At 43.7% G+C, this 19,523-nt stretch overlaps 1 protein-coding gene across 4 annotated transcripts in view; it reads right to left on the reverse strand.

Annotated features, from left to right (window-relative positions):
• Positions 1–19,523, reverse strand: part of STK32B (serine/threonine kinase 32B) — a 362,927-nt gene that overhangs the window by 197,469 nt on the left and 145,935 nt on the right. The gene's annotated exons all lie outside the window — the stretch shown is intronic.

Consider the following 19,523-nt stretch of genomic DNA (forward strand, 5'->3'; position numbering starts at 1 on the left):
CGCTCCAGAGAGGCTGCAGTGGGAACTTCTCCACTGTGTTCTCATCAGCCATCTTTGCTTATATCTGCTTCATATTTGTAACCTCATTATTATGCAATAAATTGTTCGTTTGAAACTCTGGATTTCTCCCTATACTACCTCTGAAACACGCAAACTATCCTACTTTGTCCTATTTGTTATATTTGTAATTTCAAAACATTTTTTAGAAAATAAAAATATTGCAAATGTATTTTATTTTTATTTTTTGCATTTTAGGGCTGCACTCACAACATATGGAGGTTCCCAGGCTAGGGGTCGAATTAGAGCTACAGCTGCTGGCCTACACCACAGCCAAAGCAACACGGGATCTGAGACGCATCTGCAACCTACACCACAGTTCACCTCAATGCCAGATTCTTAACCCACTGAGTGAGGCCAGGGATTGAACCCACAACCTCATGGATACAAGTCGGGTTCGTAACCCACTGAGCTGCAATGGGAACTCAAAAGTGTAAAATATTAAATCTTACGTAAATGCTTTATTATTTTATAACTTAGTAATATTTTACACTGAAGTAAATGAACATTAATAATATTTTTTCTTTTATTTAAGGATAGGTCATTAGCTTCAAAAAATTTAAACGATTCACTCTTTAACCCACAGTTGAATCATCTATGACTAAAATTGCTGAGAAAGATGAAACTGACATATCAGACAGTTCTGACTCATGGAAGAGAGGAAGGCACGCCCACGAAATTAAGTAGCAAAATAAACAAAGCTACAGTGAAAAACAAACAGAACTACTTTCTTTTCGTCCACTTTACAGATGTTAACCATTTGTCTTACCCTGTTTTATGGAATAGAGCATTTTAGAATGGTACTGTGGTGCCAGTTAAATGACATGTCATTTTGAAGCCAATCATTCAGAGTTTAAAGAAAAGCAATGAACTAATCATCTTAAACAGAGAGGACAAACAAGTTCCTTAACAGCCAAGAAATGTATTTATCACAGTTCTTCGTACTGTAAATGAAAAAGCCATTCACGCACGGGATAAATTATCATATTTCATTGACGGGAAGCACAAATATAGCTTGGAGGCTACTAAGGCCTCTTCCACCACTGACATGACTGAATTTCTGCTGGGTGACAAGTCCGCAGAAGAAAACACAGCATTGCCCGTTTCCGACAGTACAGTCTTCTTTTGAGTTCAAGATGAAGCTGCAAACATGAAGACTGAGTCAACCAATCAACGGTCCAACTGTACTTCTGCCTTACAAAGCGACAGGCATGGCAGGACATGCAGTTTTGCTTGTTCTTCTGGCATCAGCACCAATGAATGAGTCATCAGAGCTCTAGCAAGAGCGGTGCTGAAGGCAAAGTGCTGGCTAGCTTCTGAATCCGGGAACGTGTCCTCACTGACAGTGCAAAAGCAACGAGGGGTAAAACAGAGGGTCTTTTTGCACAAATTAAAAAAAAAATGGCCCAACGGTACCAGTGGTCCTTGGGTTTCTCAGCCACACATTCACAAAGAAAAGCCAGCTCACTTAGGAGTGGCACTGATGAGGCAGGGAAAAACTTTATTAAACTTGCGTCCTTTCCTTTTGATATGATAGTCTTGTATGACAAAATGGGTAATTTGTACAAAGAACGTCTCTCCGAAAAACAGACAAACCCTTTTGCATAAAGTCATAAACAGAACTAGACTTTTTTTTTCAGGGGATGCTATTTTTACTGCAGAGATTGACTCCCTGGAAACCTGAAGATGAAGTAAGCCTGTCATTTCAAGAAAAAGATCTGACTGTATCCGTTGCTGATGATAAGATGAGAGTTTTCAAGTGAAAAGTAGACTTTTAGGAAAGCTGTGTCTGTCACATGAGTTCCACAGCTTTCCAACACTTAAAGATGTTTCTGATGAGTTTGGTAGTGATATTAATAAGTATGGTTTTATTTTATTTTTATTTATTTATTTTTGTTTCCATGTCTTTTCTATTGTAAATAATGCTATTATGAATGTGGGAATGCAAATGTCTCTCCAACACACTGCTTTCATTTCCATAGCATAATTCCCCAAAGTGGAATTGCTGGATGACATGGAGGTCCTCTTTTTAATATTTTTTTCAGCAGTGGATGTGTTTTATTTTTTTTATTGTTATTTCCCCAATACAATTTTTTTAATAATTTTTTTATTTTCCCACTGTACAGCAAGGGGGTCAGGTTATCCTTACATGTATACATTACAATTACATTTTTCCCCCACCCTTTCTTCTGTTGCAACATGAGTATCTAGACATAGTTCTCAATGCTATTCAGCAGGATCTCCTTGTAAATCTATTCTAGGTTGTGTCTGATAAGCCCAAGCTCCCGATCCCTCCCACTCCCTCCCCCTCCCATCAGGCAGCCACAAGTCTGTTTTCCAAGTCCACGAGCCAGAAAGACAAAGACAAATACCATACGATATCACTTATAACTGGAATCTAATATCCAGCACAAATGAACATCTCCTCAGAAAAGAAAATCATGGACCCAATACAATTTTTTTCTACTGTACAGCATGGTCACCCAGTTACACATACAGGCATACATTCTTTTTTCTCCCATTATCATGCTCCATCATAAACAATTAGACATAGTTCTCAGTGCTAAACAGCAGGATTGCTGCTAATCCATTCCAAAAGCGACAGTTTGCACCCATTCACCCCAAGCTCCCAATCCATCCTACTCCCTCCCCCTCCCCCCGGGCAACCGCAAGTCTATCCACCAAGTCCATGATTTTCTTTCTTTTCTGTGGAAAGGTTCATTTGTGCCATATATTAGATATAAATGATATCATATAGTATTTTGTCTTTCTTTTTCTGACTTACTTCACTCAGGATGTGAGTCTCTAGTTCCATCCATGTTGCTGCAAATTATTTTGTTCTTACTTATGGCTGAGTAGTATTCCATTGTGTATATATACCACATCTTCCTAATCCATTCATCTGTCCATGGACACTTGGGTTGATTCCATGTCTTGGTTATTGTGAATAGAGCTGCAACGAACATGTGGGTGCATGCGTCTTTTTTAAGGAAAGTTTTGTCTGGATATCTGCCCAAGAGTGGGATTGCTGGGTCCTATGGTAGTTCTGTGTATAGATTTCTAAGGTACCTCCATACTGTTCTCCATAGTGGATGTACCAGCTTACACTCCCACCAAGAGTGCTGGCGGGTTCCCCTTTCTCCACACCCCCTCCAGCATTTGTTATTTGTGGACTTACTCATGATGGCCAATCTGACTGGTGTGAGGTGGTATTTCATGGTAGTTTTGATTTCTTTAATAATCAGGGATGTTGAGCATTTTTTCATGTGCTTGTTGGCCATCTGTATATCCTCCTTGGAGAAATGTCTATTCAGGTCTTTTGCCCATTTTTCAATTGGGTTGTTGGCTTTTTTGCTGTTGAGTTGTATAAATCACTTGTATATTTTAGAGATTAAGCCCTTGTCGGTTGCATCATTTGAAACTATTTTCACACATTCTGTAAGTTGTCTTTTGTTTTCTTTTTGGTTTCCTTTGCTGTGCAAAAGCTTGTCAGTTTGATTAGGTCCCAATAGTTAATTTTGCTTTTATATCTGTTGCTTTGGGAGACTGACCTGAGAAAACATTTATAAGGTTGATGTCAGAGAATGTTCTGCCTATATTCTCATCCAGAAGTAAAGTAGCAGGATTTAAGATTAACATCAGAAATCAGTCGCATTTCTGTATACTAACAATGAAATATTAGAAAAGGATCACGAAAATACAATATCCTTTAAAATTGCACCCCCCAAAATCAAATACCTGGGTATACACCTGACCAAGGAGGTGAAAGACTTATATGCTGAGAACTATAAAACATTAATCAAAGAAGTTACAGAAGATGTAAAGAAATGGAAAGATATTCCATGCTCTTGGGTTGGAAAAATTAGTATGATAAAAATGGCCATACTACCCAAAGCGATCTACAGATTCAATGCAATCCCTAACTAATTACCCATGACATTTTTCACAGAACTAGAACAAACAACACAAAAATTTATATGGAACAAAAACCAAGCAGGAGGCATAGCTCTCCCAGACTTCAGGCAATATTATAAAGCCACAGTCATCAAGACAGTGTGGTACTGGTACCTAAACAGACATACAGACCAATGGAACAGAATAGAGAACCCAGAAATAAACCCAGATACCTATGGTCAATTAATCTTTGACAAAGGAGGCAAGAACATAAAATGGGAAAAAGACAGTCTCCTCAGTAAGAATTGCTGGGAAACCTGGACAGCTACATGCAAATCAATGAAACTAGAAAATACTCTCACACCATGCACAAAAATAAACTCAAAACAGCTGAAAGACTTAAATATAAGACAAGACACCATCAAACTCCTGGAATAAGTATGATTTTAAAATATTGATATTATCATAGTAAGTGCAGTAATTCAGAGAAAGACAAACATCATATGATATCACTTCTATTTGGAGTCTAATAAAATGATACCAATGAACTTATTTATAAAACAGAAACAAACTCACAGATCTCAAAAATCAAACTTACAGTTACGAAACGTGGGGTTGGGGGAAGATAAATTAGGAGTTTGGGATTAATATCTACACACTACTATATATAAACAGGTTAACGAACAAGGACCTACTGTAAAGCACAGGGAACTCTATTCAATATTCTGTAATGCTCTATATGGGAAAAGAATCTGAAAAAGAATGGATACATGTATGTATATAACTGACTCATTTTGCTGTACACCAGAAACTAACACAACTAACACAGCACTGCAAATCAACCACACTCCCATGAAATTAAAGATAAGAAATAAAAATATTGTATAATGGAGCCTGCCAACACCGAGAAAATCTGCATAAATCAGTGACTAGTTTCCAAATTACTGTTGTATTATATTACAAAATAATGGATGGTTAGAAGATCCACTTAAATTTCAAGATAGACTAAAGGATTTTAAGGTAACAGAATATAAAAAGCTTATTGACATGATTTCAAACTTCATATAACAACTGATCTTTAAGGAAAGGCCACTCCTTGGGTTTTGGAATAATATAAAAGAAGAATATCAGACATTATCTGAAAAAAAGACTATCAAAACACCCCTCCCTCCACCAACAACATGTGTGTGTAAGGTTGGATTGTCTTCATATGCTTCAGTAAAAGCATCACATTGCAACAGACTGAATATGGAAGCAGATATAAGAATACAGCTTTCAATAAAACCAGATATTAAAGAGATTTGCAAAAATTAAAGCAATGGCATTTTCTCCCCATATTTTTGTTTTGGAAAAAAAAAAGGAATTTGAATAGAAACATTATTTATGTTAACATGTAGGGGACTGCTGTCATTTAAAAATACATTTATAGGAGTTCCCATCGTGGCTCAGTGGTTAACGAATCTGCCTAAGAACCATGAGGTTGTGGGTTCGATCCCTGGCCTTGCTCAGTGGGTTAAGGATCCGGCGTTGCCATGAGCTGTGGTGTAGGTTGCGGACGCGGCTTGGATCCCTCGTTGCTATGGCTCTGGTGTAGACCGGTGGCTACAGCTCTGATTAGACCCCTAGCCTGGGAACCTCCATATGCCACAGGAGCAGCCCTAGAAAAGGTAAAAAGACAAAAAAATTTTTTTTAAATAAAAATACATTTATAAATAAACCTCTTTTAATTCTTTGGATTTCCCTCTTAAAGTTATAAATTTAAATAGATACAACCCACATAAACAAAATCTCTTTGAGGTCCTCAGTAATTTTCAAAAGTGTAAAAAGGGGACCTGAGACAAAACATTTTGAAAACCACTGATCCAAATTGTCTATTTGATATCCATTTGAATCACCATGGGAACCTCAAATAAGCATTTCTAACATCTCAGTTTAAAAAAAAATAGCTAACAGTTCTTGCCTGTTGACTGTGTGCCAATCATTGCAATAAAGTCTTTCACAAGCATTATTGTATTTAATTATCACAGCTCTATGATATTACTATTAACTAATGTTCCCTGTATTTGTTTTGGTTCTACAGAAACAGGCCCTGAGATGAGGCTTTGTCTGAAAGTAGTTGACTACTAAGAGTTTGTATGTTTTTTTGTTGTTGAGTTGTATGAGCTGTTTGTACAATTTGGAGATTAGGCCCTTGTTGGTTGCACTGTTTGCAAAGATTCTCACCCATTCTCTGGGTTGTCTTTTATTTTATTTTATTTTATTTATTCATTTTTGTAGGGCTGCACCTGTGGCATATGGAAGTTCCCAGGCAAGGGGTCGAATCAGAGCTGCAGCTGCTGGCTATACCACAGCCACAGCAATGCCAGATCTGAGCTGCATCTGTGACCTATGCTGAAGCTCATGGCAAGGCCAGATCCTTAACCCACTGAAGGGGGCAAGGGATCAAACCCGAATCCTCGTGGATGCTCATCATGTTCATGACCACTGGGCCACAATGGGAACGCCTGTCTTTTTTTAAAAAAAAAATAATGGTTTCCTTTGCTGTGCAAAAGCTTTTGAGTTTAATTAGGTCACTTAGAATGGATAAGCAGTGAGGTCCTACTGCAGAGCACAGGGAGCTCTATCCAGTCTCTTGGGATAGACCCTGATGGAAGATGATATGAGAAAAAGAATATATACCTGGTCATATATATGTTATGACCGGGTCACTATAGGGTACGGCAGAAACTGACTCAACACTGTAAATCAACTATACCCTAATAAAAAATAAATAAATAAATAAAAAGAGTTTGCAGGAAAACCAGTCAGAGAGTAGGGAAGTAGGAACCAGAATAAGAAGAGACCGAGGAAAAACATGACAGCCAGCAAACACCCAGTGGAGTTGAGGGGGGCTCTGGAGACAATGCGAGCCACTCCTCAGATGTCACTCTCTGAGGTACAAGGGAGCTGGAGAATTTATATATCTGCATCCCAGGTACCTTCAGGAGGATATAAATTCCTAGGCAATTCCAGCAATATGTACATCAGGCAGAGAAGGCTCCAGAAGGCTGAACGCAGCCCAACAAAAAAGACCTGTAGGTTCTAGCAAGCTGGAGGGAAGCCCGCTGGGATCCAGCAGGTGGTAAAGGGATCCCAGCAGGCACAGGCACGGGCAGAGAGAGCAGCAGCAGTGTCTGCTACCAGCCCATTTCACAGATGAGGGGTTTTCCCTTCCACCTATAAAAGTCTTCCTTCTTCTGTATTATCCACTTCAGTAAACAAAACAATGCCAAGCCTGAGTCACAGGTATCAACGAGCTTCCTCCTCTTCCCTTATCTCCCATCTCCTGCAGCAACTGGGTCACCGAGCCCAGCAAAAGCTACTTCCTTAACGTCTCAGGAACACATGTCCATTAAAAATACTGGAAGCAGAGTTCCCATTGTGGCACAGCAGAAACAAATCCGACCAGTATCCATGAGGATGCTGGTTCGATCCCTGGACTTGCTCAGTGGATCCGGGATATGGTGTTGCCATGAGCTGTGGTGTAGGTTGCAGACGGGGCTTGGATCCCCCATTGCTGTGGCTGTGGTGTAGGCCGACAGCTGTAGCTCCGATTTGACCCCTCGCCTGGGAACCTCTATATGCCACAGGTGCAAAAAGTCCTGGATGCATATTCTTGCTGTAAGCTTGGGTGGAGAATGCAGGTTATTCTACTGGCAAAAGTGGAGTACCTTCAATTACTTCCTTCCAACAGCAGATGCTGGAACTTCAACTGGAACAGCCAAGAGTTGGAGCCACGGAAGAGATGTTTGCTTACCATCCCGGTGGACCAGGGAAGTAACAAAGAGAAGGACATGAACTGCCTCCAGACAGGGCATCTCTAAGGAACAGAGCGGCCTCAGCATCTCTGAGAACACTCACCTCCAATGTGCCAATGATTTTCAATAGAGGAAAGAGGTGTGAGTGATGGAATATATCCGACCACTCAGAAATCCAATGAAGTTATGAGAAAGGAGAGTATCTTATTCTCCAGGAATTTTCTTCAAGGATGGACTGGACTTTGCGGTAGAAGGTCCTATTTGGGGGTGTCACCTTGATTAAGAGGAGAGGGCAGGAACGGTTCTCCACTGCACTATTTCCATTGATTACTGCTGCAGGGACCCCACTCAGCTCCCACCTCTATTCTTCCCGCCTCCAGTCAGAGATACAGCCCAGGTATAACTCGTGTCACACCCCCACTCCCTACTGAAAACCCTCTGCGTCTCCTCATTGCCTCCAGATGAAGTCCAAGTTCCCAAGCCAACCACGTGAGGAAGAGGATGTGCTCTCTGCCTTTTCAGCCGCAACTCAAGCGGTTTAAGGTTTTCATTTTAAGTTTCTGTTCCCGTAATCTGTTTATGCACGCGCTGCCTTCTCTCTGCCTCACAGCAACCTGCAACCTGTTGCTCACTGTTTCGTCTTCAGCTCAGAGAGCATCCTCACCGGGAAGCCTTATCTGACCGCAGCACGCCTCTCCCAGTCCTGGGATTTCTTGCATACTTGTTAACCATCCAAAGGATTGTGTGCTCATTGAAAGCGGGAACCCTGCCCTACTGGGCTTTGTACTCTAGGTGTCTATTGCATTGCCTGGCACAAAGCCAGAGGCCACTGGATCGACGAGCCCTGGAGGGAAGGCTTCAGGACCCTGGACAGTTCCCGGGGGAGCGCCTTTGCTCTCACGGTTTCTGAAAGCCTATTGATTGAGGGTTCTGGGGTTAATCCCATCTTCTCTGGGGACTCTCAACATCCTGTAGACGGCCCTCTGTGGTTTTTATCCTGGAGACCCAGCCCATTATCTGGCTCGACATTCACAATGTATCTCAAATTCATCTACTTTCCACTGACGCGCTTAATCCAAGACACTATTGTCTCCTTCCTGGGCCACCACAGAGGCTCCTAAATAAGCTGTTTGCTTTTGCACCCCGAGCTCTCTTCCCCATAGAAGTCAGAGTAAGCTTTTAAACATACAAATCAGCGTGGTGGATTAAAGGTACCCACCAAACTCTTTTAAAAAAGGGTAATCCATTTACACTCCCTGGGAATCTGGGCTGGCCCAATGGCTTGTGTTAACTAGCAGTGCAGCAGAAGTGTCTCTGTGTAACTCCCAGGGCTGGGGCTTGAATAACAGCAGCATCGATTTCAGCTCTTTAGAGAGACCTGAAAAGTGGATAACAGATACTTGCCCCACTGATATATCACATGGAAAACAATAACGATAGTAGCAATAACAATAATAGCAGCTTCCACTTGAGAAGAATTCTTAGAAGGCCTGCGACCTCCTTAGATATAGAACTGGCACTGTATCAAGATTCCATGTAAGGTTGCAAGGATTATCTTTATGTTTCAAGCGAGAAGACTGTCATTCAGGAGACTAATCTGCTCACTGAACCAAGAGCCACTCTAGACCTAACTGATGCTGACACTCTCATCCCTTCCTGAAGGAGACATCCTCACGTCATCTTCCCTCCCTGTTTGGGGGCTATGACAAATGTCTTTCCCCCAATCCAGATACGAAGACCAAGGGACAAAGTCCAATTGGGAATGAGATCTTATTTTCTCCAAATTATTAAAACAATAAATCAGATGGTTCTCAGATGCCACATTGTGTAACTGTGATATCTGTGCTGTCTCAAAACACTCCCCCTAAGTGCAAGGGCCAAATCTTGTAATTGAAGCCATACGTTAGGCAATGCCCTGAACTCATTTGCACACTCCCTCCTTCCAAATTTCATTGCTCTTCCAAACACAGTAATGAGATAAAAGGGACAGGCACTCCTGCAATGACAGCAAAATCTGTGACTGGTGCCACTTTCCTACGTGCTTCCTCCCCTACCACCCCTTCTTTCTCATAAAATGCAGAAGGACCCTCTGCCAAGGAAGAATCCAAAGTTTTTCAGTTCCGTAGGTCAGCAGTATTTTTATGAACCCTAAATTATACCAGTCAATCTTAATCTTGCATTTAAGTCAAAGAGTGCAAAATTATGCCTCCTCTAAATCAGTGTAATCTATAATTCAAATTACTGACTGCTTAAGGGGGGCCCCCCGCCATGGTTATTCCCAGGGCAGTGCAATCAGCCTCAAGGAAGCCGACCATTGGCAGTTCTCCCAGCTCCAAAACTGGGCTTGCTGTGCCTAAGCTATTTATTTCCTAAATCACTGACACACGCGCATGTGCGCGCACACACACACACACACGCACACGCACACACACACACACCCCATCTCAGGGGAACTAATATTTCTAGAGCACTCACTATGCACAAAGCAAAGAGCATCTAAGCTTCCCTTCTGCACACATGATGCTAGGCACCAGAAAGAGAATCAAGTAAGACTTGATTTTATTTTTTCTAATTTTTACTTTTATTTACTTATTGCTTTTTTTTTTTTAAGTCCACACCTGCAGCACATGGACGTTTCCAGGCTAGGGGTGGAATTGGAGCTGTAGCCCCCAGCCTACGCCACAGCCATAGCCACAGCCACGTGGGATCCGAGCTGTGTCTGCCACCTACGCCACAGCTCATGGCAACGCCGGATCCTTACCCACTGAGCAAGGCCAGGGATTGAACCTCATGGGTCCTAGTCAGGCTCGTTAAGTGCTGAGCCACAAAGGAAACTCCCAAGACTTGATTTTATAAATCAGTAAATCAATATAAATTAACAAAACAAACGTCACCCCCATGTCACCTGTTTTAAAACCTGATGTAGTGCCATGAGCTGTGGTATAAGTTGCAGACGAGGCTCAGATACTGTGGCTATGCCACAGACCAGAGGCTACAGCTCTAACTGGACCCCCAGCATGGGGACTTGTATATGCCATGGGTACGGCCCCCAAAAAAGACCAAAAAAAAAAAAACCCTGCAAAGGGTTAATGGTGTTCCATTTACCTTGGGATAAAAACCGAGCATCCTAAGCTAGTGCAGAAAGCGCCTCCACTGCCTCCAGCCCCCTCCTTCCTTTCTGCATGCCCACCACACCGGCTATGTCTGTGGGTCCTGTATTTATGCATCATCCATCTTTGCCCAACCTGTGCCCATTCACAGAACTTTTCTTTCTCATTTCTCCATCCTCTTCTTCCGTCTGATAAACCCCGATCTATATTTCAGGTCACGGTTCAAAAATCACTTCTGCATGGAGGCCTCCCTGACTCGGACCCATTGACCAGATGAGGTCCCTACGTTATATTCTCAGAGTTTCTCAAACCTTCCTTTTCATAACAAACACCTCCTCTTTTTTTTTTTCTTTTTTCCTTTTAGGGCCATACTCATGGCATAGATAAGTTCCCAGGCTAGGGGTCAAATTGGAGCAGCAGCACCAGCCTACACCACAGCCACAGCAATGCAGGATCTGAGCCACATCTGTGACCTACACCACAGCTCACGGCAACACAGGACACTTAACCCACTGAGGGAGGCCGGGAATTGAACCCGCATCCTCATCAATACTGGTTGAGTTCGTTTCTGCTGAGCCGCGATGGGAGTATCACAAAGAGCTCATTTTGCTGTTTATATTTCCAGTAAGTTCCACTGGGCCGTAAATTTCATGAGGGTCAAGGCGGCACCTGTTCTGCTCATTGCTCTATCCCTGGCAGGTAACAAAATGCCTAACACCTACACGAAGGGATGCTCTGTATCTTTAGCAGAAGTTCTCAAAGTGTGGTCCCCAGAACAGCAGCACGAGATTCCCCTGGAGACTTGTTACGAATGCAAATTCCCTGGTCCCATCCCAGACTTATGGAATCAGAACCTCTCAGGTAGGGCCAGAAGTCTGTGCCTTCGCAAAGCTCTCCAGGGGATTCTGATATGCACTAAAATTTGAGAACTACTGGCCTTTAAACACTAAGGCACTCACACCGTAATAGGCAAGACTGAACACCGCATGTATATAACACTGCACATATAACACTGCATAAAGGGTGAGACGAGACTCGACAGGCGGAGAGTCTTTGCAGGCCGATTTCAGATAAGGGGCGGGAGGAATTTGCTTCCAATCAGCAGAGTTCCATAACAGAATGCACTTGAGAAAGTGAGCCGGGCACACCAGGCACCTAGCTGTGCAGGTACGTTTTCTGGCTTAGGGTTATCATTCAATACTGTGTATTGGGTGCTGGAGAAGAGATTCCTGAATCAGCGTAAGACTAGCTGCTAAGTTCCCATTCATCTCAAAGATGCTCAGAGATGCCGCAATTGTGTCTACACCAAAGGTTGAGAGGAATGTGATGACGCTCAAAGTGGCTTAGGGAAAACAACATCTAATGTTGGATAAATAAAACAAAACCCAAAATAGTTCTCTATGCCACTCCAGGAGAAGCTAAGCAATAAGGACTCTATTTAGATCCATCTGTAAATGGATCTAAATTAAAAAAAACAAAAAGGAGTTCCCGTCGTGGCGCAGTGGTTAACGAATCCGACTAGGAACCATGAGGTTGCGGGTTCGGTCCCTGCCCTCGCTCAGTGGGTTAACGATCTGGCGTTGCCGTGAGCTGTGGTGTAGGTTGCAGACACGGCTCGGATCCCGCGTTGCTGTGGCTCTGGTGTAGGCCGGTGGCTACAGCTCCGATTCAACCCCTAGCCTGGGAACCTCCATATGCTGCAGGAGCGGCCCAAGAAATAACAACAACAAAAGACCAAAAAACAAAAACAAAAACAAAACTAAATCTAAGTGGGAAGCTGTTTGACAGAACAAACAAGGGCCAGCCATCTCCAGGTGTCTCTGCTGGAACTCAAAAAGGACATATTCCCGTGAAAAGTCCTCTGCCTTTGCACGCAGTCTCCTAATTGGATCTGACCAAAGAGAGCATCATTTGGAGACGAAATGATGCCAGGGGTCATGCAATCGAATTAGAGAATGATGTAAAATCTGATTCAAGTGCCTAAAATCTTGAAACACCTCCTGACAACAATCAACGCATCAACTTCCTGAAAGTGCATGCCCCCGCCCAGACAGATTCCAGGTTGGATCCCTTTTGACTAAAAACTTAGTTAGCCCACTCTGCTCTCCAGAATTCCTGACTCTGGAAGGGTCCCCATCAACACTGCAGAAGGGAATGGATTCCACATATTTTTGTGTCACTGTTCCTGAGATAAATAGTTCAGTGATGATCCCACCTAACCAATGTCTCGCTTCCATCGGAAAGGCTTGAAAAATGAGGGTTAGACTTTTAAAACATCCATCATTCCCGGATGTCTTTTGGGTCAGTTTGAACAGATGACCCAGCCCCTGCCACACATTCATGGATCAACAGGAAAAGCCCTACGTTGGTAAGTAGTTTAGAGTCACAATGTCTTTCTTGATTTCTTCCAAAACGAAATGCTTCTTTATTCCTCTTAAAACTTTAACGCTTTGTTCATATGCTTCTCATAATAAAAACATACATTTGGAGCATTTGCCCATGTGCATCAAAATGTAGGGGGGGGGGAAGGGAAAATTTCTTTCTTACAAGGAAGAAAAATGAAAATTCAAATCTATAAGGAAAACAGATGTTAAGGAAAAATAAAAATTATGTTAAAGAAAAATGAAAACTCACAAAAATAGGCATAAATACAAGACTAAGCCCCCCCCTCCCAGGGGGAAATGGGATCAGAGCTTGATCCCTGGCCCTTCACAGTGGGTTAAAGGATCTGGCCGTTGCCACCGCTGCTGCATAGGTCACAACTTTGGTTCAGATCTGATCCCTGTCCTGGGAACTCCTATGCTGTGGGGCAGCCAAAAAAAAAAAGACTGAAGGCAGATGCCAAAAAAATTGAGAGAGATAGTTTTTAGGTGATGGGATCATGAGAGATTTAAAATTTCTTCTTAATATTCTCTTATTACTATCAGGTTGTAACAATTCATACAGTTTAATTGTGGTGCTGGGTCGGACAAACAGACCATAGAAACAGAGCAGAAACGCAGAAACAAACTCACACGTGTAAGAAAATGATATGTGACACCGCAGGCCACTGGGCAAGGGAGACATTGTCTCCAAGAAGGACTATGACAGATGCTGAAACAGGGGGGTCTCCATAGGAACGAAATAAAATTGGACCCAAATACCACCCCACACAAAAACCAACAGCTCAGCACAGAAGGCTCTGGAAATTATTATCATATAGAAACTTTGAACTGTTCCAAGAAAATAGAGGGAAATTCCATTATGTCCTGCAGAATGAGAAAGATTTTTCAAAGGAGACACACGATACGCTAACGTCCAAAGGAAAGGATTGGTCATTTAATTTCCATAAAACGACGATCATTTTTATCAAAAGTCACCACAACATGCGAATACAAGCTACACCCTGCAGGGAGATTTTCAACATATACAAATTCTCCCATAAATCAACCGGGAAAAGGATGATCTTGCTACAAGGGAGCAGATGGCATGATTACAGATGGGAGAGTGACAGTCTAAACAGGGAGCAGTGAAGACTTCCCCCAAAAGGCGACATTTATGCTTCTAAGGAGGCAGATGCCTATGAAGGGGGAGGAAGTTCAATTAAGGGCAGTACTGAGCCCACTCAAGAAGCAGAGCCAGGAGTTCCCATCGTGGCACAGTGGTCAACGAATCCGACTAGGAACCATGAGGTTGCGGGTTCGATCCCTGGCCTTGCTCAGTGGGTTAAGGATCCGGCGTTGCCGTGAGCTGTGGCGTAGGTTGCAGACTCAGCTCAGATCTGGCGTTGCTGTGGCTTTGGCATAGGCCAGTGGCTGCAGCTCCGATTCAACCCCTAGCCTGGGAACCTCCATATGCCATGGGAGAGGCCCAAGAAATGGCAAAAAGACAAAAAAAAAAAAAAAAGAAGAAGCAGACCCAAGCTCTGCTCCCCGACAACCTCTTTATCGGTAACAAGCATGATATTTGCACCTCCATCGGTCTTACTTCTGGGTTCAACTGGTTCCAAGCCGGGGCAGGGAGGTAACAGAGAGGGAATGGTATTATTTATTAGCCTCAACTCCCAACAGAAAAGAACTTGAATTTTATTCTGGATGGTTTGGAACAAGTATGACATGACCTGACTTCAGTTTTTTTTTGTTTTTTGTTTTTTTGTTTTTGAAGCTTACCCTGGCTGCTCTACGGAGAATAGACCGCGGGGCAGAAATGAAAGCTAAAAGATCATTAGTCAACTTTCACCAAACTCAAGGCAGGCATGAGGGTGGCTTGGGGACAGGAGTGGAAGGATAATAAGCTGTCAGGGCCAAGAGAATGCACGACTGCACTGAATGGAAGAGGCGGGGGAGGGAGGCAGTAGGAACCAAGGATTAGCCTCAGAATTAAATCAAAATGAAAAGAACAGCTGATATGAAGTGTCTGGAAGACAGAGGTGCTAATTTACAACAGCTCCTCAAATATATATATGCATAATATCACGTATCATTGTATATCATATATTATTGATCTATATAAAGAGGGCATTCATATATATGCATATATATGCTTTTTTTTTTTTTTTTTAGGACTGCAGGTGCAGCATATGGAAGTTCACAGGCTACAGGTCCACTTGGAGCTACAGCTGCCAGCCTACACCACAGCCACAGTAACACCAGATCCGCGTCTGTAACCTACACCACAGGTGACGGCGATGCCAGATCCTTAACCCACTGAGTGAGGCCAGGGATCGAACCCCCATCCTCATGGATGCTAGTCAGGTTCATTTCTGCTGAGCCACAACGGGAACTCCTATATGCATTTTAAATGGAAAAAATGTTGATCTGTCTTTATCTGATGTTTACGGCAGGAGGATGGAGAGAATCTATTTTGCAGTGTCACAATAAGAAAATGCAAAGAAAGCAAACACTTGCTTTTCAGAGAAAAGTGACAACCTTATGCCTGCAGTAATTAATTTCTCTCTGCCTGGGTCACCAGAAACTGCTTTCCTCCCACTCACGAAGATTCTCCTGCGGGTCTGCTCATCACTCATGAACATTTTATCCTTACAGCCAGAAGCCCCAACCTAGTGCAAATATGACATTTATGTCCAAATTGAATGTGCATAAAATGTCATCCTACCCTCAGCCCAGCACAGCAACTTCCAATTATATCATGTTTTAAGGGACGATGACAAATGCAGGAGAGATCGCCTAGTGGCCTTTGCTAAGATAACAAAATCGGAGCCTTCAGATTAAATCGCAGCGTGTCGAGGGCGTTCTGACTTCAGGGGCGCCAGCTGACTTTGATGAAGTAACCACCGGGTGGCTTCTTCAGAGGGATCATGGGGGGCTGGGGTTCCCCCACGTCTTTTGTACCTTTCATGGGCCACAGAGTCCCTGTAAAGCAAAAACCATGAATTATGTTCTGAGAGCTCTTTATTAGACAGACAGCGAGGCCACGGGCTGTTGGTTCATGAGGTGTCACATCTGAGCATCGCATGAACAAATAAACTTGACCGCCTGGGGCTGGATCCTGTGTGACTGTGGACAAGCTTTTCTGCATCTTGTGCTTCAGTTTCTCCATCTGTTAAACGTGAACACTAATTCCATCTATGTCTCTTCTAATTGTGAGGATGAAACATGAGGACCTGTATAAAATACTATGTCTTTGAGCTTTTTCCTCCCTGTGATTGTGCCTCATGGTCCCAAGACTGCTGCCACTGCTCCGCAGAGTATATTTATTTTTAGGGCAGGAAAGAAACAGAAGGGCCAGAAGCAGGGGGCTCTCCTCTGGTGACTGTCCCTTAGAGCAGGGGAAAAAGCTTTCCTACAAGCCACCCAGTAGCTTCTGTCTCATGGTGAAAACATGGATGACCCGGCCACCGCCTGCTTTGACCAAAGCTGGGAAAGACAAAGTCTGTATTTCCAGTCTCTGTGGTTGGCGATGGCTTAAAAGGGGCTGAGAATGGTCTGCAGAGCCAACCAAAAGGGTTCCACCAATGGAGACCATGCACTCAATAAATATTTATTGGTGGAAGTTAAAAAAATACTGTCTCAGTTGGCTGCGGCTGCTATAACAAAACACCGCAGACCAGGGGCCTTAGACGATAAACTCATACCTCTCAGGTCTGGAGATAAGAAGTCTAAGTTCAAGTTGCTAACAGATGCCGTGTCTGGTTTAAAGACAGTCTTCTTTCTGTGTCCTCACGGGGTGGCAGAGGCGAGGGAGCTCCCTGGGGTCGCTCGAAGAAAGCATTAATCGCATGCCCCAGGGGCTGCCCTCATGCCCTCATCACCTCCCAAAGATCCCCGCCCCCAAATACCATCACATCAGGGGCGAGGCTTCACATAGGAATTTGGGGGGGACATAAACCTTCCAGTCTATGGCATGCCAGAATAGCGCCTGGTGCACCCCAGAGGTTCAGCAAAGACTAGCGGGTAACAGTAACTTTAAATGGGACCCCGCATCAGACTCCACTACTGTACACGGCACAGGATAGAGGCCGGGCCACCATTTCTGGCAAGGATGTCAAGTGCATTATCATCCGTGTCGTCTCATCTTCAGTCTCCTCATTGGCCAAAGGGGACAGTAGTCTTTTTCTTTTTTTTTTCGTCTTTTTGCCTTTTCTAGGGCTGCTTCCGCAGCATATGGAGGTTCCCAGGCTAGGGGTCTAATCGGAGCTGTAGCCGCCAGCCTACACCACAGCCACAGCAACACGGGATCCGAGCCACGTCTGCAACCTACACCACAGCTCACGGCAACGCCAGATCCTTAACCCACTGAGCACGGCCAGGGATCGAACCCACAACTTCATGCTTCTTAGTCGGATTCGTTAACCACTGCGCCACAATGGGAACTCCAAGGGGATAGTAGTCTTAACTCCCAAGGTTTTCGCAGAAATGATATGGCAGATACCAAATAAAGGGTGAAACCTAAAATGAACTTGAAAAGCTCCCTTCACTAAACTTAAAACAAAATCAAGGACCCAAACAAAAAGACAACCCACCAAAAAATGGAGAAAATATTTGCAAACTACGTGACCAACAGGGGCTTCCTTTCCAAAATAGCTCATACATCTCAGTACCAAAAATTAAACAACGAATCAAAAAATGGGCAGAAGACCTCAACAGACACTTCTCTAAAGAAGACACGCGGATGGCCAAGAGGCACATGAAAAGATGCTCGGCATCGTTGAGTATTAGAGAAACGCAAACCAAAACCACAATGACGTGTCACCTTACGCTTGGACCGAAATGGCCATCATTAAAAAGTCTACTAATAAGAAATTCTGGAGACGGTGTGGAGAAAAGGAAGCCCTGCTGCACTGTTAGTGGGAATGTAAACTGGTCCAGCCGCCGTAGGAAAAACAGCGTGGAGGTTCCTTACCAAACTAAAGTAGGAGTTCCTGCAGTGGCTCAGCGGGTTAAGAACCCAGCATTGTAACCATGAGGATGCACGTTAACCTCATGCATTAGGTTAAGGATGCAGCTCGGATCCGGTGTTGCTGGGGCTATGGCACAGGCCGGCAGATGAGGCTCTGATTCAGCCCCTAACCCAGGAACTTCTATATGCTGCAGGTGTGGCCTTCAAACAAACAAACAAAAAAAACTACAAGAGAGTTACCATATGATCCAGCAATCCCACCTCTGGGCATGCCCCCTGGGAAAATGATAACTCAAAAAGATACCTGCACTCCTATGTTCACAGCAGCACTAGTTACAAGAGCCAAGACATGGAAACAACCTAAATGTCCATCACGAGATGAATACATAAGGAAGACATGGTCCGTATATGCCCTGGAATATTACTCAGACATAAAAAAGAGTGAAATAGTGCCCTTTGCAGCGACATGGGTGGATCTAGAGATTATCATACTAAGACAGAGAAAGACAAATATCACGATATCACTTATATGTGGACTCTTAAAAAATGATACAAATGAAGTTATTTACAAAACAAAAATAGGCTCACAGACATAGAAAAAAAGTTTCCCGGGGTTACCAAAGGGGAAGGGGGTGGGGGGAATAAATGAGGAGTTCGGGGTTGGCAGATCCGAACTCCTACACTTAAAACAGGTAAACAACCAGGTCTTACTGTGCAGCGCAGGGCACTATATTCAATGTATTCCATTCGTGGAAATACATCCAGTATTCTGTAACAAACCGAAACGGAGAAGAATATGAAAAAGTAACGATGCATCCATCCCGCTGCATCCCTGCGCTGTCCACCAGAACCTAACACGACACGGCACATCCACTGTTCTTCAATCAAAAATAAAAATCATTTTTAAACATCGGGGAGACTTGCCACTTGCTTGTTTTGACTCACCGTTTAAAAAGCAAGTTTACCTGTCAAATGGGCCGACACGCATTTTAGACTTGAGTCAGGATTGTTTGTTTCTGTTTACCTGGGAGGCGACGAGGCGGACCTCATCGGGTCATCACGCAGAGTGAGTCACCTGACTCCAGGGCAGCCTGACCTGCAGCAGAGGCTCCGTGCCGTCCTCCCTTCCTGAACGAACGACCAGCCCGTCCCGCAGGGCATCACGGCCGTCAGTCTCCAGCATCGTCCCTCCTCTGTCTGCGTCCCGTGAGCCCACGGACACGCGGCCCCCAGCTCCTCCCTGGGTCCCTCCCAGGGACCTTCTGTGGTTTGAACTCTGTCCCTGGAGGGGATGTAGTCCTTCCCGTCCTCCCGCTGTTGGTGAGGC

This window comes from Sus scrofa, chromosome 8 (assembly GCF_054392235.1).
Source record: "Sus scrofa isolate SSC_HxYL_T2T_F1_AM1 chromosome 8, Sscrofa_HxYL_maternal_Yorkshire_Landrace_v2.0, whole genome shotgun sequence".
Classification (NCBI taxonomy): Eukaryota; Metazoa; Chordata; class Mammalia; order Artiodactyla; family Suidae; genus Sus; species Sus scrofa.